The 11,414-nt window shown below is 44.3% G+C and overlaps 1 non-coding gene across 1 annotated transcript; it reads right to left on the bottom strand.

The window, feature by feature from the left end:
• Nucleotides 1-9,071: 9,071 nt before the first annotated feature.
• On the bottom strand, nucleotides 9,072-9,174 carry LOC117081802. The gene has a single exon (XR_004436287.1). It is a non-coding gene; the product is annotated as a U6 spliceosomal RNA (small nuclear RNA).
• Nucleotides 9,175-11,414: the final 2,240 nt, after the last annotated feature.

The following is an 11,414-nucleotide window of genomic DNA, read 5'->3' as shown; positions in this document are numbered from 1 at the left end:
CACTCTGGGGGAGGTTGGGAGGAGAGCCGGGGTCTGTGTGCACAGGACAGTGCAAAGAGCCCTGAGTGGGAGCGTCTGCCATTGGCCAGGTGCCCACTGCTGCCCACATCACAGTGAGAAGCCCACACAATCGGCCTTCTTTCCTTCCCATGGCTGTGCCTCAGTTTTCGTGCATGATAGGCGGGACCAGACTGCACTGGGGCACTGGGTAGGGCGAGTCAGCCCTGGGAGAAGCTCAGGCTTGCACTCAGCTCGGTGGCTGCACCACACCTGTTGGGACCTGGACCTCCTGGAGCTCGAGACCAGGACGCAGAAACTCAGAGCAGAGGAGGCTGGTGGCAGGGACGGCTGGGCCTGCACAGGTGCTTCTTACATTTGAAACGCTGTGAAATGTGCGATAGACACAAAAAGAGCACGTGCGATGTTGACTTGCCGTTCAGGGAATAATGACAAAGTGACCCCAGCAGAGGAAGGAGGGCGTCAGGTTTCCTCAGAGCCTGCACGCCCATCTAGGCAGGTCTCACTCAGAGTGGACGCCTTGAGCGGCCAGTGCACTCAGCCCCATGGCCACAGGAGGATGGGCGCTGAGCCCCTAGGCTGGGGCTGGCTGTGGCCTCTGGGGACTTTGCTGGACCCTCCTGTGGGGAGCATGAGGGAAGAGCTGTGAGGATGCTCTGGGAAGCCTGTGGCCGCCCAGCCAGGCCTGGAAGGGCAGTGTCAGGGACAGATAAGGACAGTGGGCAGGAGTGTGCCTCTTTCCATAGCACCAGGTCCTGGCTCCAGTGCTCAGGGCCAGGCCCAGGCCTGCTGGGGTGAGTGCCCCTAGCTGACCCCAGCAGCAGGGTGTGTGGGGAGGAGGGGGCTGTCATTGTCATTCGGTCTATTCAGGCCAAGGACAGAGAGCTGGTCCAGGCTCCCTGGTGAGAGTGGAATGTGGGCGCAGGCCCCCTCCACCCAGCGCCCCTCAAGGCCTCTCCTCAACACTGGGCCTCGATGGTTTCAACCAACTTCACGCCTCAGAATCGTTCAGGCCAGTGTCCCATCCCACCCAAGTAAGTCAGAGGCCCATGATAACAAGGTGGTTTGAACATTTATTCTAAACAACTAAGGGGCCAGGTGTGGTGGTTCATGCCTGTAATCTCAGCACTTTGGGAGGCCGAGGCAGGAGGATCGTTTGGACTCAGGAATTCGAGACCACCCCGGGCAACATAAGAAAGCCCTGTCTCTACAAAAAAATACAAAAAATTAGCCAGATGTTGTGATGTGCACCTATGGTCCCAGGTACTTGGGAGGCTGAGGTGGAAGGATCTCTTGAGCCCAGGAAGTCAAGGATGCAGTGAGCCTTGATCACAACATTGCACTCCAGCCTGGGCGACAGAGTGAGACCCTGTTTCAAAAATAAAATAAACAACTAATAGGCCAAAGAAGAAACTGTGATGAAAATTTAAAAATACTTAGAGGTGAATGATATTGAAAAAGTTGCACTAAAAACTTGAGGGATGTGGTAAAGTGGAGTTGGGAGGAAACACGTGGACTCGGTACGTATATTAGATGGAGGCTGGAAGTGAATGAGCTGAGCATCCCAGTGAACATGTTGGATTAGATACAATGGAATCATCCCAATAATGCAGGAGGAAGGAAATAATAAAGGTAAGAGTGGGAAATGACAAAATGAGGAGTGTGTAATAGAGAGGTCCAAGAGCCAAAAGCTTCCTTGAAATGATTAATAAAATTAGCAAAGCCTCACAAATCAGATCATGACAAAACAGAAACAATATTAGGAAAGGGAAAGGGGCCTAAGCGTGGATCCAGCAGGCAGTTAAAACGCCAGTGAGAGAATATTATATAAAGCCAGGGGCTGGTTATAAATCTCAACATGCTTTTTTTGAAGGATTTTTTTTGTGTGTCTCTATCTCCTTCAGTTCTGCTCTGATCTTAGTTATTTCTTGCCTTCTGCTAGCTTTTGAATGCGTTTGCTCTTGCTTCTCTAATTCTTTTCATTGTGATGTCAGGGTGTCAATTTTAGATCTTTCCAGCTTTCTCTTGTGGGCATTTAGTGCTATAAATTTCCCTCTACACACTGCTTTAAATGTGTCCCAGAGATTCTGCTATGTTGTATCTTTGTTCTCATTGGTTTCAAAGAACATCTTTATTTCTGCCTTCATTTCGTTGTGTACCCAGTAGTCATTCAGGAGCAGGTTGCTCAGTTTCCATGTAGTTGAACGGTTTTGAGTGAGTTTATTAATCCTGAGTTCTAGTTTGATTGCCCTGTGGTCTGAGAGACAGTTTGTTATAATTTCTGTTCTCTTACATTTGCTGAGGAGTGCTTTACTTCCAACTATGTGGTCAATTTTGGAATAAGTGTGATGTGGTGCTGAGAAGAATGTATATTCTGTTGACTTGGGGTGGAGAGTTCTGTAGATGTCTATTAGGTCTGCTTGGTGCAGAGCTGAGTTCAGTTCCTGAATATCCTTGTTAATGTTCTGTCTCGTTGATCTGTCTAATGTTGACAGTGGGGTGTTAAAGTCTCCCATTATTATTGTGTGGGAGTCTATGTCTCTGTGTAAGTCTCTAAGGACTTGCTTTATGAATCTGGGTGCTCCTGTATTGGATGCATGTATATTTAGAATAGTTAGCTCTTCTTGTTGAATTGATCCCTTTACTATTATGTAATGGTTTTCTTTGTCTCTTTTGATCTTTGTTGGTTTAAAGTCTGCTTTATTAGAGCCTAGGACTGCAACTCCTGCCTTTTTTTTGTTTTCCGTTTGCTTGGTAGATCTTCCTCCCTCCCTTTATTTTGAGCCTATGTGTGTCTCTGCATGTGAGATGGGTCTCCTGAATACAGCACACTGATGGGTCTTGACTCTTTATCCAATTTGCCAGTCTGTGTCTTTTAATTAGAGCATTTAGCCCATTTACGTTTAAGGTTAATATTGTTATGTGTGAACTTGATCCTGTCACTATGATGTTAGCTGGTTATTTTGCTCATTAGTTGATGCAGTTTCTTCCTAGCATCGATGGTCTTTACATTTTGGCATGTTTTTGCAGTGACTGGTTGTACCAGTTGTTCCTTTCCATGTTTAGTGCTTCCTTCAGGATCTCTTGTAAGGCAGGCCTCATGGTGACAAAATCTCTCAGCATTTGCTTGTCTGTAAAGGATTTTATTTCTCCTTCACTTAAGAAACTTAGTTTGGCTGGATATGAAATTCTGGGTTGAAAGAATGTTGAATATTGGCCCCCACTCTCTTCTGGCTTGTAGAGTTTCTGCTGAGAGATCCGCTGTTAGTCTGATGGGCTTCCCTTTGTGGGTAACCTGACCTTTCTCTCTGGCTGCCCTTAATATTTTTTCCTTCAGTTCAACTTTGGTGAATCTGACAATTATGTGTCTTGGAGTTGTTCTTCTCGAGGAGTATCTTTGTGGCATTCTCTGTATTTCCTGAATTTGAATGTTGGTCTGCCTTGCTAGGTTGGGGAAGTCCTCCCAGATAATATCCTGCAGAGTGTTTTCCAATTTGTTTCCATTCTCCCTGTCACTTTCAGGTACACCAATCAGACGTAGATTTGGTCTTTTCACATAGTCCCATATTTCTTGGAAGCTTTGTTCGTTTATTTTAACTCTTTTTTCTCTAAACTTCTCTTCTCACTTTATTTCATTCATTTGATCTTTAATCACTGATACCCTTTCTTCCAGTTGATCAAATTGGTTACTGAAGCTTGTTCATTTGTCACGTAGTTCTCGTGCCATGGTTTTCAGCTCTATCAGGCCATTTAAGGGCTTCTCTACATTGGTTATTCTAGTGAGGCATTCATCAATTCTTTTTTCAAGGTTTTTAGCTTCTTTGCAATGGGTTCGAATTCCTCCTTTAGCTCGGAGTAGTTTGATCATCTGAAGCCTTCTTCTCGCAACTTGTCAAAGTCATTCTCCGTCAAGTTTTGTTCCATTGCTGGCAAGGAGCTGTGAAAAATCAATGAGTCCAGGAGCTGGTTTTTGAAAAGATCAACAAAATTGATAGACCACTAGCAAGACTAATAAAGGAGAAAAGAGAGAAGAATCAAATAGACACAATATAAAATGATAAAGGGGATATCACCACCGACCCCACAGAAATACAAACTACCATCAGAGAATACTATAAACACCTCTACACAAATCAACTAGAAAACCTAGAAGAAATGGATAAATTCCTGAACACATACACTCTCCCAACACAAAACCAGGAAGAAGTTGGATCCCTGAATAGACCAATAACAGGTTCTGAAATTGAGGCAATAATTAATAGCCTACCAACCAAAAAAAAAAAAAAAAAAATCCAGGACCAGATGGACTCACAGCCAAATTCTACCAGAGGTACAAGGAAGAACTGATACCATTCTTTCCGAAATGATTCCAATCGATAGAAAAAGAGGGCATCCTCCCTAATTCATTTTATGAGGCCAACATCATCCTGACACCAAAGCCTGGCAGAGACACAACAAAAAAAGAGAATTTTAGACCAATATCCCTGATGAACATCGATGCAAAAATCCTCAATAAAATACTGGCAAACTGAATCCAGCAGCACATCCAAAAGCTTATCCACCATGATCAAGTGGGCTTCATCCCTGGGATGTAAGGCTGGTTCAACATACGCAAATCAATAAACATAATCCTGCATATAGACAGAACCAAAGACAAAAACCACATGATTATCTCAATAGATGCAGAAAAGGCCTTTGGCAAAATTCAACAGCCCTTCATGATAACAACTCTCAATAAATTCAGTATTGATGGAACGTATCTCAAAATAATAAGAACTGTTTATGACAAACCCACAGCCAATATCATACTGAATGGGCAAAAACTGGAAGCATTCCCTTTGAAAACTGGCACAAGACAGAGATGCCCTCTCTCACCACTCATGTTCAACATAGTGTTGGAAGTTCTGGCTAGGGCAATCAGGCAGGAGAAAGAAATAAAGGGTATTCAATTAGGAAAAGATGAAGTCAAATTGTCCCTGTTTGCAGATGACATGATTGTATATTTAGAAAACCCCATCGTCTCAGCCCGAAATCTCCTTAAGCTGATAAGCAACTTCAGCAAAGTCTCAGGATACAAAATCAGTGTGCAAAAATCACAAGCATTCTTACACACCAATGACAGACAAACAGAGAGTCAAATCATGAGTGAACTCCCATTCACAATTGCTTCAAAGAGAATAAAATACCTGGGAATCCAACTTACAAGGGATGTGAAGGACCTCTTCAAGGAGAACTACAAACCACTGCTCAATGAAATAAAAGAGGACACAAACAAATGGAAGAACATTCCATGCTCATGGATAGGAAGAGTCAATATCATGAAAATGGCCATACTGCCCAGGGTAATTTATAGATTCAATGCCATCCCCATTAAGCTACCAATGACTTTCTTCACAGAATTGGAAAAAAACTACTTTAAAGTTCATGTGGAACCAAAAAAGAGCCCTCATTGCCAAGACAATTCTAAGCCAAAAGAACAAAGCTGGAGGCATCACGCTACCTGACTTCAAACTATACTACAAGGCTACAGTAACCGAAACAGCATGGTACTGGTACCAAAACAGAAATATAGACCAATGGAACAGAACAGAGCCCTCAGAAATAATACCACACATCTACAACCATCTGATCTTTGACAAATCTGACGAAAACAAGAAACGAGGAAAGGATTCCCTATTTAATAAATGGTGCTGGGAAAACTGGCTAGCCATATGTAGAAAGCTGAAACTGGACCCTTCCTTACACCTTATACAAAAATTAATTCAAGATGGATTAGAGACTTAAATGTTAGACCTAAAACTATAAAAACCCTAGAAGAAAACCCAGGCAATACTATTCAGGATATAGGCATGGGCAAGGACTTCATGTCTAAAACACCAAAAGCAATGGCAACAAAAGCCAAAATTGACAAATGGGATCTAATTAAACTAAAGAGCTTCTGCACAGCAAAAGAAACTACCATCAGGGTGAACAGGCAACCTACAGAATGGGAGAAAATTTGTATCATCTACTCATCTGACAAAGGGCTAATATCCAGAACCTACAAAGATCTCAAACAAATTTACAAGAAAAAAACAAACAACCCCATCAAAAAGTGGGCAAAGGATATGAACAGACACTTCTCAAAAGAAGACATTTATGCAGCCAACAGACACATGAAAAGATGCTCATCATCACTAGCCATCAGAGAAATGCAATTCAAAACCACAATGAGATACCATCTCACACCAGTTAAAATAGCGATCATTAAAAAGTCAGGAAACAACAGATGCTGGAGAGGATGTGGAGAATTAGGAACACTTTTACCCTGTTGGTGGGACTGTAAACTAGTTCAACCATTGTGGAAGACACTGTGGTGATTCCTCAAGGATCTAGAACTAGAAATACCATTTGACCCAGCCATCCCATTACTGGGTATATACCCAAAGGATTATAAATCATGCTGCTATAAAGACACATGCACACATATGTTTATTGTGGCACTATTCACAATAGCAAAGACTTGGAACCAACTCATATGTCCATTACTGACAGACTGGATTAAGAAAATATGGCACTCAGCCAGGCGCGGTGGCTCAAGCCTGTAATCCCAGCACTTTGGGAGGCTGAGATGGGCCTCAGACTGTGGTTGACCATGGGTCATGACAACTGCAGGAAGTGAAATCACGGAGAAGGGGGATCACCATGCACAAGCTGGGACAGGCGTTTTGTGATTTCCAATGGAGACGAACAGGCACGTACGCAAGGATTCAGCAATCCCTCCTGTACTTGTGCACACCATCAAAGCAGAGTTCTTCAACGTGGGAGCCACTGCCCGCTCAGGGAGGTCTTGACATCAGGTAGTAACATAATTGCAGCCCTAGTTTCAGATATTCTTCTTTTTAAAATTTCCAACTTTTAAGTTCAGAGGCACATGTGCAGGATATGCAGGTTTGTTACACAGGTAAACATGTGCCATGGCGATTTGCTGCACAGATCATCCCACCACCCAGGTATTCAGCCCAGCATCCATTAGCTATTCTTCCTGATGCTCTCCCTCCTCCCTTCTTCCACCCCGCAACCCAACAACAGGCCCAACTGTGTGTCGTTTCTCCCAGTGTGTCCTTGTGTTCTCATTATTTAGCTCCCACTTGTAAGTGAGAACATGTGGTATTTGGTTTTCTCTTCCTGTGTTAGTTTGCTAAGGATAATGGCCTCCAGCTCCATCCATGTCCCTGCAAAGGACATGAACTCATTTCTTTTTGTGGCTGCATAGTACTCCATGGTGTATATGTACCACATTTTCTTTATCCAGTCTATCATTGATGAGCAGTTAGGTTGATTTCATGTCTTGGCTATTGTGAATTGTGCTGCAGTAAACATACCCATGCATGTGTCTTTATGACAGAACAATTTATATTCCTTTGGGTCTATACCTAGTAATGGGATTTCTGGGTAGAATGATATTTCTGCCTCTAGGTTTCTGAAGAATTATCACACTGTCTTCCACAATGGCTGAACTAATTTACACTCCTGCCAGCAGTGTAAAAGCATTCCTTTTTCTCCACAACCTCTCCAGCATCTGTTATTTTTTGACTTTTTAATAATGGCCATTCTGACTGGTGTGGGACAGTATCTCATTGTGGTTTTGATTTGCATTTCGCTAATGACTAGTGATGTTGAGCTTTTTTTCAAATGTTGTCCACATGTTTGTTGTCTTTTGAGAAGTGTCTGCTCATGTCCTTTGCCCACTTTTTTAATGGGTTTGTTTGCTTTTTTTCTTGTACATTTGTTTATGTTCCTTAGAGATACTGGATATTAGACCTTTGTCAGATGCATAGGTTGCAAAATTTTTCCCCATTCTTTAGGTTGTGTGTTTACTCTGTTCATAGTTTCTTTTGCTGTGCAGAAGCTCTTTAGTTTAATTAGATCCCATTTGTCAATTTTTGCTTTTGTTGCATTGCTTTTGGCATCTTTGTTATGAAATATTTGCCCGTGCCTATGTCTTGAATGGCATTGCCTAGGTTTTTGTCTAGGGTTTTTAAAGTTTTGGGTTTTACATTTGCATCTTTAATCCACTGTGAGTTGATTTTTGTATATGGCATAAGGAAGGGGTCCAGTTTCAATTTTCTGCATATGGCTAGCCAGTCTCCCAGCACCATTTATTAAATAGGGAATCCTTTCCCCATTGCTTATTTTTGTCACGTGTGTCAAAGATCAGATGGTTGTAGGTGTGCAGTTTTATTTCTGTGTTCTTTATTCTGTTCCATCGGTCTATGTGTCTGTTCTTGTACCAGTGCCATGCTGTTTTGGTTATTGTATTCCTGTAGTATAGTTTGAAGTTGGGTAGCATGATGCCTCTAGCTTTGTTCTTTTTGCTTAGGATTGCCTTGGTTGTTCAGGCTCTTTTTTGATTCCATATGAATTTTAAAATAGTTTTTTTCTAATTTTATGAAGAATGTCAATGGTAGTTTAATGGCAATAGCATTGAATCCATAAATTGCTTTGGGCAGTGAGGCCATTTTCATGATATTGATTCTTCCTATCCATGAGCATGGAATGTTTTTCCATTTGTTTGTGTTATCTCTGATTTCCTTGAGCGGTGGTTTGTAGTTCTCCTTGAACTACATCCCTTGTTAGCTTTATTCCTAAATATTTTACTCTTTTTGTGGCAATTGTGAATGAGAGTTCACTTGGCTTGCCTGTTGTTGGTGTATAGGAATACTAGCAATTTTTGCACATTGGTTTTGTATCCTGAGACTTTGCTGATGTTGCTTATCAGTTTAAGAAGCTTTTGGGCTGAGACAATGGGGTTTTCTAGATGTAGGATCATGTTATCTGTAAACAAAGGTAGTTTGACTTCCTGTCTTCTTATTTGAATACTTTTTATTTCTTTCTCTTGTTTGATTGCCCTGGCCAGAACCTCCCACTACTGTGTTAAATAAGAGTGGTGAGAGAGGACATCCTTGTCTTGTGCTGGTTTTCAAGGGGAATGCTTCCAGCTTTTGCCCGTTCAGTATGATATTGGTTGTGGGTTTGTTATATATGGCTCTTATTATTTTGAGGTATGTTCCAAAAATATGGAATGCATCAAGAGTTTGTGTGCCATCCTTGCACAGGGACCGTGCTAATCTTCTCTGTATGGTTCCAATTTTAGTGTATGTGCTGCTGAAGCAAGCAGCAGTTTTCTTCTTAATTGGAACAAATCAGCACAGGCATTTGTACTGGCAAGCAGCTATTTGGCCAGCAAACACCTGTTTTGTTGTTGTTTTTCGGTCTATCCCAACACGTAGAAAACCATAAAGGTGGTTTGCGCTTAACTGGGAGGGGCAGCAGCATGGACCCGCCTTGGGATTACATGAATGCCCTAGCTCTCAGTCATAATTTAGCCCATGTGGACCTTGACCCATCTCCCCAGCCCACAGGACATTGGGCTGATGTGACCTGGAGGGGAGGAAGTTGTAGGTTGCTTTAACAAAAACCATGCGTGGCAGGGTGAGAAGGAAACCCTGTGAAAACAGACTCCTGCTTTCTCCTGAAGCTCTCTCTGGGGTCCAACAAAGCCGGGCATGCCCACTCGGTGGTGGTGAAGGACCAGTCCTGCACCCTGACTCATCCGTGTGCAGCATTCTTTGGAGGAAACACAGCCCGCATGTGCGTGTGTGCTTCTCCTGTGTCCAGGTACGCCAGCGGGTGGCCTGCTTTCCACAGGAGGCACAGTGATGATGCCCATATGGTCCTGTTCCTGTGTAGGCTGAGCCACTCAGTTGTTGTGGCTCGGGGACCCAAGGGTTGTCTTGGGGTCTTGGCTGACCAAGGCACCCTCAGAGCCTGAGCCAAGCCATGGTGGAGGCCACAGTGCCCGTCGAGGGGAGCAGAGTTTGCCCTCTGTGGCCAGTACCTCTTCTCGCTTGGAGATACAGCGCTTGGCGTCCCCTGGGCCTGGGTGGAGACTGACCCTGTCCAGGGACATCAGGTGTAGTCTGACTTGGGTGTTGTTTGTCTGCTGAATCCTGCAGCTGGAACGACTGGGCATTGTCTACTGTCAAGTGCATTGGATACTGAGCTTTAATAAGGTTCTTGGAACCTATGGCAGACAGGCAGCCTCTGACCTAAGGGAGCTGGTGCTGCCCTGAGGCAGATATGGAGGGGAGGGGAGCCGCCGTGGCCCAGCCACAGGGACTCAGCTTACTAAGCTCTTCCAGACACCCCTGCACTGCAGCCGATGCCCAATGAAGGTCAGCAGTGTGCCATCCCGCCCTGCAGAAGGGAACCACAGCTCATGGGAGACCGATCAGTCACTTGGCCATGGGCTGACTGCCTTTGGACACCTTCCTTCATGGAGAGGGTCTGGCTTTTCCCAGGGACGAAGGCAGGACATCTAGTGCAGAGGGAGAACAGGATCATTTAGGAGCACAGCTGGGAGATGCCACCGCAACACTGCAGTGAAGTCCTGTAGGATATGGCCCTGGTCCTTGATGCTCCCCCACTGGCACTATTTCCACTTCATGGGGGGCCACACCCCGCTATGGAGGTTAGAAGGGCCCCAACATTCCTTCTCTCTTATTAGCTAAGCTACATTAGGGCCTCAGCCTAGGCTGGGTCAACTTGATGTCCCACTCAGGACTTAGAACCTTGAACAAATTGTGCAAACATTCAGGGACATCTTCCAGCTGTGATCTTAAATGATCCTGTTCCCCTCTCCTCGCTTACTGTCCTGTCTTCGTCCTTGGATCATGTGACTATGAGATGATGGGAAAGATGATTCTTGATCTGGACCTACTCCCCTCCACTAGCACTGCTTCATCCAGCACCGGTGCCTTTCTTCCCAGCCTACTGCCTGCTCCTGCACGCACTGCTGTTTCTAGCCAAGGCATTGCCTTTACAGCCGAAGGACAGGGTAGTGGGGAGACACCATGGGATCCACTAGGGTTCCATGTACCCTGTCCCTCCACAGGACCCGCCCCTGCGGGATGGTGATCTGGCTTCTCAGGACCACTCAGGATTATGTAGGAGCTCAGCTAGGAGACGCCACCTCAAGACTGCAGCGAGGTCCTATAGCATATGGTCCTGGTACCTGGTGAATGGTGCCGTTCCCCCAAACCAGAATCCACAGGCTGGGGGCATAGGGGTGAGAGTGAGGGCAGCACTTATGGTTAGAACATTCACAAAAGGTTTGCCTCTTGGCCCTGTTAGTCCTTACCCTTCCAGTTTGGAGATTTGTTTTATTTATTATTATTTAGTTAGTTATGTGTATATATGTATACAACACACACACACACACACATATATATATATATATATATATATACACACATTTTTTTTTTTAGGTGAAGTCTTGCTCTGTCACCCAGGCTGGAGTACTTGGCACAATCTTGGCTCACTGCACCCTCCACCTCCTGGGTTCAAGTGATTCT

Source organism: Trachypithecus francoisi, unplaced genomic scaffold, assembly GCF_009764315.1.
Source record: "Trachypithecus francoisi isolate TF-2019V2 unplaced genomic scaffold, Tfra_2.0 Lachesis_group8, whole genome shotgun sequence".
In the NCBI taxonomy this organism is placed as follows: domain Eukaryota; kingdom Metazoa; phylum Chordata; class Mammalia; order Primates; family Cercopithecidae; genus Trachypithecus; species Trachypithecus francoisi.
This window is presented reverse-complemented; position numbering and strand designations above follow the sequence as displayed.